The 16,344-nt window shown below is 51.9% G+C and overlaps 2 pseudogenes; both read right to left on the bottom strand.

Annotated features, from left to right (window-relative positions):
• Window positions 1-2,953: 2,953 nt before the first annotated feature.
• LOC111823153 lies at window positions 2,954-3,134 on the bottom strand (annotated as a pseudogene).
• Window positions 3,135-11,198: 8,064 nt separating this feature from the next.
• Window positions 11,199-12,193, bottom strand: LOC106699450 (annotated as a pseudogene).
• Window positions 12,194-16,344: the final 4,151 nt, after the last annotated feature.

Here is a 16,344-nt window from a genome sequence, read left to right as displayed (position 1 = left end):
GAGACATCGATTTCAAAGGCAAATAAAGAGAGCTTGTTAGACAACTTACATCTTGAAGTAAAGAGAGAGTTAAAAAACACACTAACTTGCCCAAGGGTATTTTGATTTGCAATGTTCAAAGGCAACCAGGCAGATATTGGTCCGTTTTGAGGCGACTTGTGTGATCCCCTCAAGTTTCCCTATAAAGCGAGATCAGTCTTTAACGCAGAGAAATCGGCCACAAGTTGTGGGGCCTGACCCCTTATCTATTAGGAGAACATCAACTATCGTTCCCAGCATCAAAGGAAAGCCATTCCCTTCGGCGTATCAGCCTGAACCAGCATGTAACGACCCATTTTCAACCCCACTCCCCCCACTCCCAAAGCCTCTAGAACTACAGCTATGGGCCTGCACGTTTACGGGCCCTGACCGCTGATCCCAGACACCCCCAGGTATGAAAAGTGCTGCAGCTCCACAGCCCGAAAGGACCAGGTCATGAAGAAGGCTCTCTTCCGAAATAGAAAGGCCGGGCAGGAAATGCCACCAGCCTTGGCTCATCTCTGCTTATTACGAATCTGGCTTTGGCCACGCAGGCCTGAAATGTCTCCGCAGTTGGCAGTCGTTACGCTTCAGGACGGCTGACGGCTGTGCAAGATCGAACAGTCCTGTCTGGTTTGGGAACCAGAAGAACGAGGCCGGCCCAGCTGGTCTGCCCTTCCGCGGCCTCTCCCAGATGGCTCCCCTGGACCTCGCTAGCTATTGCTTCATGGAGGTGGCCCGGAGGATGCTCTGTCCAAAGAAGCACAGACACGCGTTCCCCCTGCCATGGGCTCAGGTGAGTTCTAGGCTCCGCTGAGAAGAACCCAGGGCGGGGTTTCTAGAGGCACCGCTCCCTAGAGGAGAAACATGTCCGTGGAATCGTCCCTTGCGAGGCAGTACGGTGTTGAAGAAACAGATCAGGCTTTGAAATGAGGCCATCGGTGATCTGCGTAACCTTGCCCATCCCCCCAAAGAGGGCCCACCTTCCGCTTGTTCTGAGGCTGGTAGAGAATAGCATGGGAGGCCCTGGCTGGTTTTGCTCAGTGGATAGAGCGTCGGCCTGCGGACTGAAGGGTCTCAGGTTCCATCCCGGTCAAGGGCACATGCCCAGGTTTCGGGCTCGATCCCCAGTAGGGGGCGTGCAGGAGGCAGCCGATCCATGATTCTCTCTCATCATGGGTGTTTCTACCTCTCTCCCTCTCCCTTCCTCTCTGAAATCAATACAACAAACAAACAAACAACAACAACATGTCTTCGATGTCATTCCCTGGTAGGAAGCAGAGTGGAGTGAGTGCTTCTGGGAAGAGTCTGGGGTACAACAAAGAGCCCCGCAGGATCTCGAGTTCTGACGTTGGAGCTGAGAGGAGCTGAGCTCAAGTCCTATTTCTGTCGTTTCGTAGCTGTGCCCTGTCTCTCTGTTCTCCAGGCTCCTCACCTGTGAAATGGTGGCCTCCAGGGGTAGTGAGAGCGTCCTCATGGACACGGAATGAGAAAATGACACGGAATGTGCAGGAACGCCTGGTCGGGGGGTGCTGGTCTTGTTACTCTGATTTCAGGCTTCAGGAAGGCCAGGACCACACCGCTTCGTTCACTGTCAAGTTCTCAGTGCTGAGAAGATGCTCACTGAATATTTTTGGGGTCACCTAAAGCAGGGAGCGTAAGTGCTGGAGATTGCCTGGAGAATCTGGGTGAGAATTTATTTACTTTTCTTAAATCTATTCTGCTTTAGAAGTTTTAAACGGGTTGAAAAGGTCACAAAAACATAACATTGTGTTCATAAGTATTGGGTATGTATGTAAAATATGAATGGCATCCATAATCATTCATTTATGTTTATAAGAGTAAAAAAAAAAAAGGACTAAAAATTGGAGACAATGTATATGCCCAGCAAAAGGGGATTGGACAAATTAATAATGGCACAATCATGCTGTCATTAAAAATGTCTAGAGAAACATTAAATGGCATAAGAAAATGATCATAACATTTTAAGTGGGAATCCAAAATTAAGATTCCAATTTTGTAAAAAATCATATATAATACATAATATAGATCTTAGAACAGTGGTTCTCAACCTTCCTAATGCCGAAACCCTTTAATACAGTTCCTCATGTTGTGGTGACCCCCAATTTCATTGTTACAAATTGAACATAATGAAAGCATAGTGATTAATCACAAAAACAATGTGTAATTAATTATATATGTGTTTTCCGATGGTCTTAGGCGACCCTTGTGAATGAGTCGTTCGACCCCCAAAGGGGTTGCGACCCACAGGTTGAGAACCGCTGTCTTAGAAGGACTATATCACGATGTTAAAATAGGTTGTTGCTGAACGCTAGTTAGCAGCTCACTTTTCACAGTAGGATGAGTTAACAAGCCTGGTGTGTCCTCGTCTGAGCAAATGGATAATGGAAGCCGATTTATCACATGAGGGGAGGGGGTTACAAGTGCAGAAAAAGAGAAAACTGAAGCCCAACTAGCGTGGCTCAGGGGTTGAGCGTCGCTATGAACCAGGAGGTCACGGTTCGATTCCCAGTCAGGGCACAGGCCCGGGTTGTGGGCTCGATCCCCAGTGCGGGGCGTGAAGGCGGCAGCTGATCCGTGATTCTTATCATCATTGATGTTTCTCTCTCTCTCTCCCTCTCCCTTCCTCTCTGAAATTAATAAAAAGATATTTAACAAGAAAAAAAGAGGAGAAAACTAGAATGAACCCTGGGTTGATGGATTGGAACTAGAGGTATCAGTGATGAACTAGATTTAAGGTGGGTGGATGGATGGATGGATAGATAGATAGATAGATAGATAGATAGATAGATAGATGATTGATAGATTATTTCCTCGCTCTGTTGATTGAGGGACCCTGGGAGCAATGTGTTGACAGTAGCACGGAGACACCTCAGTGGCCCACGCCTTGGTTTTGTTTCTGTCTTTCCCCTGAAGGGGGTGCGTCATTCCAGGAGGCACTGCAATACCGGGTCAATGCATGGAGGAAGCTGCTATCCATCCCCTAATTTCAGAAATCCATTTAACATGTTGTCCTTGGATAAAGGACGTACCACATACTAAACTGATAAGAACCGATACTACACTTGATCGTAGCCAAAAGGCCCAGAGGCAATGGCACCTTACCTTCTAAACACCATTGTCCACTCAAAGGACCCAGGCTCCCTGGGGAACTGGGTGGTGCCAGGGCTGGAATAGGGGGCGGTAAGGGGACAGGGTGTCTTCAACTTACTCTCAAACTGTTCAAAATAATAACATGTCTTTGTGAATGTATAACCTCACCATATATCTGTGAACACTCTTAGCACTTTTCTGTAATTTTGAAATTACCCCTCAAAAAGGAAGACCTCCCTTTGCAGGCTGGCAAAATATCTAGTGGATGGTACAGTTGAATTGGTGAGTTGTATAGTATGTGAATTAAGTCTCAATATAGCTGTTTAACAAAAAGAAAGCAACCACAAATCCCACCTAGGTTACTAAAAAGCTAACCTAAAACAAAGTCAGCTCAAGCATGACCTGCCCTTTTTATTTTTATTTTTTTATTGATTTCAGAGAGGAAGGGAGAGGGAGAGAGAGAAACATCAACAATGAGAGTCATTGATCGGCCGCCTCCTGTACTACTGGGGGTCGAGCCTGCAACCTGGGCATGTGCCCTGACCAGGAATTGAACCTGGGACCTCTTGGTCCATGGGGTGATGTTCACTCCTCTGAGCCACCACAGCCAGGCAGGCATGACCTGCCTTTGGAAACCTTTCTAGATCCTCCTTTGAATTCCCACATGACCTGGTGTTCCCCATCCCCCCAGCAGTTTGCAGTGCACGAGGCTGTAATCCTGGGCTAGTCCTCTGTCCCCACCGTGGACGGCGCATCGCTTAGAGGGCAGGGGCCTCACTGCACCCTCCTGTGAACCTCCACCCGGCACAGTGCCTGGCAGGTGGCCGGCCCATGTTTGTTTAAATTTTTTTTGATTAATTAAATCTTTATTGTTCAGATTATTACATTTGGGTAAGAGATCACTGGGGGGTAGGGGAGGCCAGGGGATTGTCAAGGGCGGGGGAAAAAAAAGGACACATATGTAATACCCTTTGTAATACTTTAAGCAATAAAAAAAATAAAAAAAATAAAAAAAAGATTATTACATTTGTTCCTCTTTGTCCCCCTCATAACTCCCATCCACCCAGTTCCCACCCCACCCTCCTCCCTCACTCCCCACCCACTGTCCTCATCCATAGGTGCACGATTTTTGTCCAGTCTCTTCCCGCATCCCCCTGACCCCTTTCCCCCGCAAGAATAGTCAGTTCACTCCCTTTCTATGCCCCTGATTCTATTATAATCACCAGTTCATTCTGTTCATCAGATTATTCACTTGATTTTCAGATTCACTTGTTGATAGATGTGTATTTGTTGTTCATAATTTGTATCTTTACCTTTTTCTTCTTCTTCCTCTTCTTAAAGGATACCTTTCAGCATTTCATATAATACTGGTTTGGTGGTGATGAACTCCTTTAGCTTTTTCTTATCTGTGAAGCTCTTTATCTGACCTTCAATTTTGAATGATAGCTTTGCTGGATAAAGTAATCTTGGTTGTAGGTTCTTGGCATTCATCACTTTGAATATTTCTTGCCACTCCCTTCTGGCCTGCAAAGTTTCTGTTGAGAAATCAGCTGACAGTCCTATGGGTACTCCCTTGTAGGTAACTGCCTTTCTTTCTCTTGCTGCTTTTAAGATTCTCTCTTTGTCTTTTGCTCTTGGCATTTTAATTATGATGTGTCTTGGTGTGGTCCTCTTTGGATTCCTTTTGTTTGGGGTTCTCTGGGCTTCCTGGACTTGTAAGTCTATTTCTTTCACCAGGTAGGGGAAGTTTTCTGTCATTATTTCTTCAAATAGGTTTTCAATATCTTGCTCTCTCTCTTCTTCTGGCACCCCTATAATTCGGATGTTGGTACGCTTGAAGCTGTCCCCGAGGCTCCTTACATGATCTTCGTATTTTTGGATTCTTTTTTCATTTTGCTTTTCCGGTTGGGTGTTTTTTGCTTCTTCGCATTTCAAATCGTTGACTTGATTCTTGCGATCCTCTAGTCTGCTGTTGGGATTCTGTATAATATTCTTTATTTCAGTCAGTGTATGCCTAATTTCTAGTTGGTCCTTTATCACAACCTCGAGGGTCTCATTAGATTTCTTGGAGGTCTCATTAAGTTTATCGGCAATTTCTAGAAAATTATGCAAAAACCTTAAAAGTGGTTTTGAACTTTATATCCAGTAGTTTGCTTTCCTCCATTTCTTTCATAAGTGTCCTGTTTCTTTGTCTTCGCATTTAATATGCTTCCCAGTTCTGATAAAGTGGTTTTCTGTCCTCTAGGGCCCAGTGGTTCAGCCTCCCCAATTACAGAGGAGGACACTCTTGGTGCACCCCCTTGTGTCTTTGTGCACAGTCTTGTTGTAGTTAAGCCTTGATTGTTGTAGGTATCACTGGGAGGAATTGACCTCCAGGCCAATTGGCTGTGAGAATCAGCTGTGTCTGCAGTGGGAGTACTTCTGTGCTGGAGACACCCCTCTGGGGCAAGACTTGCTTCGATGGGGCTTTGGTGCTCACTGAGTCTGCCCCCTGAGTGTGTCCTTTATGGTTCCACGGAGCTGCAAACTGGATGGTCCCACTCTGACCTCTGGGTATACTGGCTCCTGGATCTCTAGGGAGGTGCTAATCTAGCCTCTGCCTTAGGCTATTCAGCAAAAGCCTCCCTGCAGGGCTTAGGCGGGGTGGGTTCCATGGGATTAACAGGGTGGGACTAGCAGTTATGGCTGCCCTCAGAGGCTCTGCTTTTCAGTGTCCCTCAGTAATCACTGCGAGCCCCTCCGAGAGAAAGCTGCCCTCGAGTTCCGACCGATGCCAGACAGTCCCGCTTCTCCCGTATGAGTCTGGGTCCCCAGAGACTCACCCGGAACTGGAGCTCAGAGCCTGAGACTCCCTCCCGATTGAAAACGACAACCGAGCCCTCAGCCGCCAGCCCTCTCCGCATGCACCTCCGCACCTTAGTATTTTACTTCCGCACCGCACCTCCTCTGAGTCTCGGTATGCTTTTCTCTTTCCTTCTAGTTGTAGAATTTCCACTCAGCCAGCCTTCCTGTGGTTCTGGATGATGTCCGTTCCATCTTTTAGTTGTATTTTTGAAGTGGTTGTTCGAGGCAGCAAACTCTGGTGTTTACCTATGCCGCCATCTTGGTTTCTCCCCCATGTTTGTTTAATAAGGGGATTCCCAACTTGATAAATACTATGATCCTGAACACATATAGCAACCAGACATTTAATTATTTGATAAATATACATTGTTCATTGCCATCAATAGTACATCCTTGGCGCATACACAGCTGATTAACGTTGCTGAAATTCAGATTCTGAGAACCACGCTGTGCGGACTGACATCAGAGGTCACGCACGTCAGGTTCTCCGAATGCTTGACCTCTATGTTGATCTCAACACCACACAGACAGCATTTTGGGGGAGCCACTGTGTGGATGGCTGGGGGCTGGGCCTTGCCGCCCCTCCTGGCCCTCAGCCTGAGGCCAGCTCTGCTGAGAGACCAGGCGTCCGGATCTCCACTGGTGTGGGCTCAGCTGGGTCAGCCGCCGGCCTGCGGGAGGAAGTCTGCAGGCAGAGGCAGGAGCGCACAGCTGACAATGGTGGGGACGTGGCCAGTCCCGTCCTCCTCCTCCTCCTCTCACTCCACCAGGTGCCTGCTGCCAGCTCAGGGGACAGTCACACCCCTCGCCAGCTCCGCGGGAGGACAGTGTGGGTGGCCCCGCCCAGCCTCTCCTTCCAGAGGCTTGAAGGCTCCCTTTCAGAGCCACGGGGGCACCTGGGAGCGGCCTGCTGCTCTGTACCCACCCCGGCCCTCCCCGAGGACCCACGTGGCAGGAGTGACACCTGACAGGTGAACGGGGATGGAGCGGGCACAGCATCAGTTTTCCACTGGAAACACGAGCGCCAAGCTCACAGGGGATTTGCTTAAGAAGATCCTCAGGGAGCAGTGGGTCTGCACTCACAAAGCCACGAAGAGCAGCAGGAGTCTCCCGCAAGCTGCGATGGGGCCTGCGGCGGGAGCAGCTCGGACAGCGACTTGCAGGGCAGCAACATACAGGGCAGCGACATGGAGGGCGGCTGGCAGGGCGTGGGCGGGACCCAGGGCAGAGCTCAGCGTGCCCGCAGGTCTGGGGCATGACCTGAGCGGGAGTTCCTGAGCGTGGAGAGCCATCCCACCTGCACACTCCCAGCTCATCCTGCTCCCCCCTCCCCTGCTCACTCTCGTTCTCCCCAGAGGCCTCTGCATTCTTGCCCTCATCCCGAACCCCTGGGGCTCCCCGGCCTCCCCCAGGACCCCGCAGAAACAGCTGGTGCCAGACCAGATGCCCCGTGGCTACGGAGAAGCCCAGCCCCGAGGCTCCTGCCACCCAGCTGACCCGTTGCCGCTGCCCCTCCTGGGACGGGATGGAGAAAGCGGAGGCGTGTGTCCTTGGTGACGGGGCCTCGGAGATGACAAGACCATCAGGAAAGACCGTGTCTGCCGGGTTCACCTCCAGTCAAGCCCATCAACAGTCAGTACTTCATGAAGGAATGAATGAACGAATGAGTGACAGGCATCATCCGGTCACAACCCTTCCTCCGTGCAGCCCGGGCGTCTGACCTGGGGCAGTACTCCTCTCCTCCAGGAGGGTGTCCCCGGGACGACACCCACCCGCCTCCGAGCACCTGGCTCTCCTCTGCGCCAGGGGCCGCCCCTTCCCCGTCCCGTCAGCTGCCCACTCCTGTGGCCACACCCTGGCCTGTCATCACCTGTGAAGGCTTCACTACCACGAGCCCACTCTTTCCACAGCCGCTGTCCCTCCCACTCATGCCGAACTCCCACTGCACACACACACGCACACACACACACACACACACACGCACGCACGCACACACGCACACACACACACACATGCACACACACGCCTCTGCTTTCTCCTGTTGTTGCCTCCTCCTGATCCGGCCTCTTTTCCTGCCAGACCGGACTGTCTGACTTCCCTCTCAGTGGCACCTGGGGTCCCTGGTGCCCTACTCTTTCCACAACCCCCCCCTCCCCCCCGCCCGCCGCCGCCTGTTTCAGCAGAACCCTCACCTAGATCGGCTCCCTGTCTTCACCTACGTCCTGGCCGCTACGCTGTCCCAGAAAGGGCCCGCACGACCTCTTGCTCCGGAGGTCTGTTTGCTGTGCTCACTCACCCGTTCACATGCTCCACACGTGTGTGCTGAGCCGGGCCTGCTCACGGTGCTGGGAGTGAGTGGTCAGCAGGACAGGACAGGCCCGCTCTCGGGGCCCTTCCTGCTGCTGGGGAGACAGCAGAGAAGCAGCCGTCCCGGCGATGCCGCGGCCCAGCACCCCTGCTCTGCTGGGGTCCCTTCCTTGGGCTTGCAATCTCCATTCTGCAGATGACTCTGCTTCCTCCGTAAAGAAAAGTGACACCTCCTGTCCCTTCTAGTTCCACCACCTATGACTCATCGCCCCACACACCCCCGTCCCCACTGCCGCCTTTCTCTTCTGGCCTCAGAGGACGGACAGGCTCCCCTTCTTTGAGGTCAGCACCACCTCCTGTGCTCACCCCCAATCCTCGCATCTCCCCCCTTCCCTCTCCTTTATCGTCTCACTGTCAGTCTCCCCATTTCTCCCCTCAGCTTGCAAACAAGCTCAGTCGTCTTCTACCTTAAAATCCTCCCCCTCGGGCTCCGAGTCCCCCTACCCACCGCCCCATCTCGCTCCTTCCCACACAGGAGGCCTTCTGGCACCGTCTGAGTCCTGACTGCCCACACACCTGGGTTCGCCTGACAACGGAGGACCTACTGTGTGCTCATTGTTGGGAGAACAACGTGGGACACGACAGGCAAGGCCACCTACCTCGGGAAGCTCACAGTCCGGGTGGCAGCAGGTCATAGGCAGTTGTGGGCGTTCAGAACCAGCCACGCCGAGATGCGCCTCTGCGGTGTGTGGATTATTTGAGCTAAAGCCAACCAAGGCCCGGGGGCTCCAGAGAAACTCCTGCTCCACTTCCTTTACGTTCCTAGAGGAATTTGAATTAGGGACCTGGCCCGTAATAACAGATGGCCGGGTAACCCTTCCGATCTATTTAAAGTAAGGCAGAGCAAACTGCCACTTACTGAATGCCTGCTCTTCCTAGCATCCTGCACTGTCCCTTTGTCTCCCCACGGCTCCTTCCCTGTCCCTGGCTCAGATGTCACATCCACCCCATGTTCCCCTCTGTCTGGGAACCTCTCATGTACTCAGAGTCTTTGACCCTCTCATGTGATTTTCTCTTGTCAGTCTTGTTGATCTGATTCTTCAGCCGGCCAAACGGACCGGAGGATGACAGGGGAACCTTTCCCCTTCCCAGCACAAGAAATAGGCACATACAAGTGAGAACTTTACTCTTTCTGTCTTCACAGTTCTAGGAAGAGGGGGTTAAGGGGACTGAGCGTGACTGGGAAAACCCACTTGCAATAGGGTTGTCCCTGAAGACATGACCCAGACGCCTGAGGAGCGGAGGGACATGGGAGCAGGAAGTGCGATGCCCGGTGGCAGGAAACGACTGGCTCGGTCGGGGAGGTGTGTGTAGGTGGGGCTTTCCCTCCTCAGTTTGCAGAGATCTGCTTCATTCATTTTTAAAAATATATATTTTTTTATTGATTTCAGAGAGGAAGGGGCAGGGAGAGAAACACCAATGATAAGAGAGAGCCATGGATCAGCTGCCTCCTGCATGACCCCTACTGGGAATCAAGCCCGCAACCTGGGCATGTGCCTGACCGGGAATCGGCAGTGACCTCCTGGATCTTAAGTCCACGCTCCACCCTGAGCCGGCCACGCCGGCCGGGCCGCTGCACGCGTTTCACTGTGCACCGCGCTCCTCGTCGGGTACCCGCAGTGCGTTTGGCGGATGCTGTGGTGAACATGCTCATCTAGGTCTTTGGTTGAACACACGGGCACATTGCTGTTGACTCTGCATCCAGGAATGAAATTGCTGGGCCTTCAGGTCTGTCCACTCAGCTCCTATGGAGGATTCAAATGGTTTCCCCGAGGGATCGCGCTCCTTCCCACACCCGCCGGCAGTGCGTGGCCGTGCCTGCCGCTGTGCGTCCTCAGGAACCCTTGGTGCTGCGGGGATGTTAGCCCTCAGATGTGTGTGATAACAGCACGTGTGGCTCTCCTTTGCGTTTCCCTGGTGACTGGTTCTGTCGAGTACACGTCCACGTGTTTGTTGGTCACTAATGTACTAACACGTCTTTATTGGATTGTTTGTTTTATTCGTGACTGAGTGGCAAGACTTCTTTCTATTTCCTGGCTACCGGACCTTTGCCAGGTATGTTTTGTGAGTATTTCCCCCCAGTCTGTATTTTGTCTCTTCATTTTCTTAATTGTGTTTTTTGATGATCAGAAGTTTCTAATTTTGATGAAGACTATTAATTGTTGCTTTTTTTTTTTTTACAATTATGGCTTTTTGTGGTATGTGGATTATTTGAGCTAAAGTCACAAGCTATTCTGCTTCTTTTTTGTTTCTGAAAACAAGTTTTATTTAAATAAGGGTTTAAATACATAACATTAAAACTGAAGGAGGGGAAAAAAACACCCCCAAAATCTTTTTTTTTTTTTTTACTTCACATGGCATTGGGCAACTATTGCTAGTAAGTTGCAAGCTCTGTAGCTAGCTACATGACTGACACTTCAGCTTGAAATTTGTTCCCTTGTCAAAAGTTTGACTCGGATAGAAGGTGGGCCTCCAATTATGGTGTTTGGACAATTAGCTAGGATCTGTCTGGTCAAAAAGGCCCTGGTGGCAGCCAGAAGTCCTTACACCTCCTGGAGGGAAGGTGGCGGCTGCTCCGGGCTCCATCACCTGGTCAGGTGTAGGTCTGTGACTGCGGACGGTTCCCTCTAGTGGTACAGGTGCCGCTGCCGCCTAACCCCTCCTTACCCCTCTCCCCTCAGCGTCACCGAAGGCTGCTCAGGCGCTGACGTTCTCTGAGGGCAGGGAACTCCCGTGAGGAGCTTTGGCCAGACGTGGGCTTGGCTGAAACATCACGGTATTGCTCCGTTTCAGGCTGGACACTGCCAGGCGCTGCTGCGTGGCCTCTGTTTGAATGAGGGACCTCAAGACAGGACAGCATGGCTCTTTTCAGTTTATTGCATGAAGGAGTTACAGTAGTCCAAGTGAAAAGCAGACCCCAAACGGTTACATTGTACAAGCTGTGAGGTTTTTAAACTTGTGACAAGGGACAGAAGGGAAATTCTACTCATTGCAAAGAAATCCTCACTAAAGCTTTAGTGAGCCAAACGCCCTTAAAACCCATGATCCTTCAGCTGGTCGTCCTTAGCCAGTCCACGCTCTAGGAGGAACTGGCGTATGTTCTTGCGCTGTCACCCTGCAGCTGAATTACTTCTCCATGTTCTGATGCTCAATGACAGGACCATGGCAGGCAAAGCTTCTTAAAGGCCTTCACTAGTTTCTTTTTGTCGCAATCACCAGCGATCCCTTGGGCAGCAGTAAGGGTCTTCCTGCCGTTTCTCTGTTGGATTCTTGTATGGATATAACCCTCAGTGCCAGCGGGAAGCAGGTCATCACTCTTACTTGCATCAGCAAAGGGGCCGAAAGAGTGGAGGTTCTGGATAGCGGACATACGATACGATTCCTTTTCCTGGGTGGAAACGGCCGGAAGGCTGCGGCGGGAGAAGGCGGGCAGGGGGGACGGGGCGTCGGGAAGCGAAGCGAGGGGGGCTCAAGGGGGAGGTCGCTGAGTCCTCGGCGGCGGCTCAGTCACTGGGGCCTGTTCTGTTTCTTTTAAAAAGCTTTATGGTTTAACGTTGAGGTCTGGGTTTATGATCATGGTTTGGGGATGGTGTGAAATAGGACAAAGCTCCTTTTCCCCACATGGGTGTCCTGCTTGTCCCCGCAAAGCTGTTGAAAAGCACGTCCTTCCCTCACCGGGCTGCCTTGGTGCCTGTGTTGAACATCAGGCGACAGCATTAACTGGGTCTATTTCTGAGCTTTTTAATCTCTTCCCTGATCTTTTGATTCTTCCTCCAGGATCACACTGTGTCGGTCACTGTAGCTTTACGTATATAGTATGTCATGAAATCAGGTAGCAGGAAGCCTTCTAACTCCCCACCATCCCCGCGTTTTGAAAAAAAAGCACAAACAACAAACATTTTGTGTTTTTACACATTCTAGAGCAGTGATGGCGAATGTTTGAGCTCGGCGTGTCAGCATTTTGAAAAACCCTAACTTAACTCTGGTGCCGTGTCACATATAGAAATTTTTTGATATTTGCAACCATAGTAAAACAAAGACTTACATTTTTGATATTTATTTTATATATTTAAATGCCATTTAACAAAGAAAAATCAACCAAAAAATGAGTTCGCGTGTCACCTCTGACATGCGTGTCATAGGTTCGCCATCACTGTTCTAGAGTCAGCTTGCCAATGTCTGCCAAAAAATAACAATTAAAAAGCCTGCTGGGATTCTGATGGGGGTCGCATTATATCTATAGATCAATGTGGTGAGAATGGACATCTTAACAGTAAGTCTCATCCTGAATAATTTTGTTGTCACCCCCATCCCTCCCCCACCCACCGCTGTCTGCCTCTCGCTTGACTCAGACTGGGAGGCAGCCTTGCCCTGCCCTCAGCCTCCACGGCAATCATGAGGGACTGCTGACTTTCTCCCTAGATTTCCGGGCCCAGTCTCACTCTGTTACTGCCTGCATGGTGCTGACGCAGGCCTCCCTCCTGACCCTCCTGGGTCACTGCAATCACCGCTTCCCCAGCCGGACCCGTAACTCTAGCTGCACAGATAGGAAAAAAATCAAACCATACAAAAGAATGTACAAAAAATAAAAAAGAGTGTACAATGAAAAGTGAAGTTCCCCCATTCTCTTTTTTATTTAATATATTTTATTGATTTTTTACAGAGAGGAAGGGAGAGAGATAGAGTTAGAAACATTAATGAGAGAGAAACATCGATCAGCTGCCTCCTGCATACCCCTTACTGGGGATGTGCCCGAAACCAAGGTACATGCCCTTGACCGGAATCGAACCTGGGACCCTTCAGTCCGCAGGCCGACGCTCCATCCACTGAGCCAAACTGGTTTTGGCAACTCGCCTTAACTTGAACTGCACACGGTCAGGATCTGGCCCTTCCGACCTTTCAGCTCATTTCCTGGTCCCTGTGCCTTCCTCGTCCTCAAAGCCTCGCCAGCCCCTGCTCGGTGAGCCCATCATGGCCTGCACACGGGACTGGCCACGTAATGCACAGCCCCTCATTCAAAAATGACTAAGCCCGGCCGGTGTGGCTCAGTGTCGACCTATGAACCAGGAGGTCACAATTCGATTCCTGGTCAGGGCACATGCCCAGGTTGGGGACTCAATCCCCAGTGTGGGGCGTGCAGGAGGCAGCCCATCCATGATTCTCATCATCGATGTTTCTCTCTCTTTCTCTCTCCCTTCCTCTTTCTGAAATCAATAAAAATGGCGAGACAGCAGCATGCTAAACCATGTGAGGCCTTTCTGACGTGGGGCCCGTGGGCTGCCGTGTCCTCTGCGTGCCCCACACTCGCTGTCTCCGTGTCTGTGAAGCGGGCCGCCCTAGAGCGTGGAGGCTCAGCAAGTCATCCGTGAAGTGAGGTGCTCTCTTCCAGGGCCAACGGCTCTGTGTTTTGTTTTAACCTGACCGCTTAAATGCTCTTGGTAGAACACTCACTAGCATTACAGCCTAGTGCCTCAGTGCCGAAAACAGTCAACAAACGGCACAGGTGAGCCCCGCTGTGACCAGGGCACGGCGAGCTCCAAGGCTGTGGCTGAAACGTCAGCCGGCAATTCCATCCCAAAGGCGGAGGCTGCGAGACGCTTGCAAGGACGGTAGTCACCTTGCAGCCACTCGGGGTCTGATTAACCTGGGCTCCCACGGAGTAAACAGCCGCTCTAGTTCACGGCGGGCCGTACACCCACCACGCCAGCCCGTCTCCGTCCCAACGCCCTGGGTCACGCGCACTGCCCTGCGTGTCATGGACACAAAGTGCAAGTGTGAGATCGAAGGAGGACACGGGCAGGAGGCGGCACCCCACTTCTGCGGCCGGGTGTAGGGTGTTTCCCGCCCTCTGGTTTGGGGCCCAGGCCCTGGAGAGGATCTTCACGGTCAAGTCCGGCAAAACCTTTCGGTGTGTCTTTGCTCAGCTTCCCTGGCTGGAGTTCTCCCCATCCAGAGCTCCCTGGCAGGGGGCACTGTGTCCCAGGCAGCCTTTTGTTCCTCATGCCTGAGGCCTGGCCATCGGCCCAGTACATGGTTGGCTGATGTGAGGAGGCTGCTGGGGAGGAGGGGGAGTCACTGTGGGTCAGAGACGGCACCTCGGAGGGGGTGACATTTCCGCTGAGCTCTGGAAGGTACAGAGTAGCCGGCCATGGGAACGCTGAAGGCGGAGCATTCCAGGCAGAGAGAACAGCGAGTACAGAGGCCCTGAGGCCAGAAAGCAAGAGAGCACTGTGGCTGCAGCCCCTGCACAGTGCTCAGGTCAGCGCCGAGATGGGCTGCAGGCGGGCGGGGTCGCTCTTGTCCGCTCAGCGGGGAGTTCGGGTTGAAAGGTGTGCACCCCGGTTACTGAGCCGGGGACTCATTCTATTCTGATGCAATATTTTACGAGTCTCTGAGGGCTGAGGGGAGAGCTGGCGGCAGCAGGAAGGAGGGGAGGCTGGGACCCTGAGGTGGTGGCTGCAGGAATGTCCCGTGTTCTGGGGCGGCCGCCGGTGGATCTGGGTTCAGTGGGTCCTCACGGGGTAGACTTAGGCCGGGCCCAGCCTCCCTCACCCCTGTTTGGTTCCTGAGCTGGTTTCCTCGCTTTCCTGGGATTCCTTTTCCTTTTAGGTCGGCCCGAGTCTGTGACTGTCATTTGCGAGTAACAACCTGGCGGATGTGGGACAGAACCACAGAAGAGGGAGAGGACGAAGAGAAGGAGGATGTAGGGGTGAGGAAGGAGAGAGGGAGGGGAGGAGGCTTCTGGAACGGCAACTGATAATGGAACATTTAAGGTTAAATAGAGCCTGCAGCTTAACTTTTTTTTTCTTCTGATTATAGATTTGTTTTTGTTTAAAGCAGTGGTTCTCAACCTTCTGGCGCCTTAAATACAGTTCCTCATGTGGTGACCCAACCATAAAATTATTTTCGTTGCTACTTCATAACTGTCATGTTGCTACTGTTATGAATCGTCATGTAAACATCTGATATGCAGGATGGTCTTAGGCGACCCCTGTGAAAGGGTCGTTCGACCGCCAAAGGGGTCGCGACCCACTGGTTGAGAACCGCTGAATATCGCCGTTCTGAAGCCCAGGATCTTTCCGCAGGCGCCACACTGCCTCCCCGCGGAGGGTGTCAGTCCTGCGTGTTAGTGACAATAAAACAAAACCGATAAGTGCAGAATTGCGTACCTGCCTCCAGCGGGCACGGCCTGTGCTCAAAGCGACCCACCCGCCTGCCCGGTGCGGGAGGTGAGTATTAGGTTCCAGGTTCAGAAGGGCCCCTGTGCCCCCCTCAGGTTTTCATCTGAGCCAGGTTCTCAGGTCCTCGGCGGCGACCAGAGCGGTCCTCTGCGCAGATGAAGATCAACGGAGAAGCGGGTGAACCTTCGGAAAACCATGGGGTTCGGGGCTGTCGGTCCCCATGGCCACACGCCCGTCTCAAAGGCCATTCGCTTTAAACCCACTCCTCCCGGATCTTCACCCCTCCTGTCACTATTTTATGCCTAAATGTCCTTCCTTAGCGGGTGAGAGTCTAACAAATCCAGACCAAATATTTTTAAAGATAACATTTCTTTCTTTCTTTTTTAGAGAGCGAAGAAGGGAGAGGGAGAGATAGAAACATCCATGATGAGAGAGGACCATGGACCGGCCGCCTCCCACACGCCCCTCCTGGGGACGGAGCCCGCAGCCCGGGCTGCGCCCTGACCGCGAATCGCCCGGTGGCCGACGCGCAACCACTGAGCCACACTGGCCGGGCACAAAATAACACTTTCAACACATTTTGGAGAATATTTTATTGGGTAACCCCATGTTGCAGAAACACCGCAGGGAAAAGTTCTTGAATTACCTCATCTCATCCAGCTAGGAGTGTGGTCGCAGCTTCACAGCACACACCGCCCGGCTCAGCACTAATTACTGCGACCAATCGGCTAGGAAAACAGCCCCGAAGAAAGCCCTAGGGGGATAGGAAGAGTGTCCCGAGTGATGGGGGTGGAGAAATAACCCCCCCCCGGTTCGATTC

The sequence above is a fragment of the Myotis lucifugus genome, unplaced genomic scaffold, assembly GCF_000147115.1.
Source record: "Myotis lucifugus unplaced genomic scaffold, Myoluc2.0 scaffold_409, whole genome shotgun sequence".
Taxonomy (NCBI): Eukaryota; Metazoa; Chordata; class Mammalia; order Chiroptera; family Vespertilionidae; genus Myotis; species Myotis lucifugus.
This window is presented reverse-complemented; position numbering and strand designations above follow the sequence as displayed.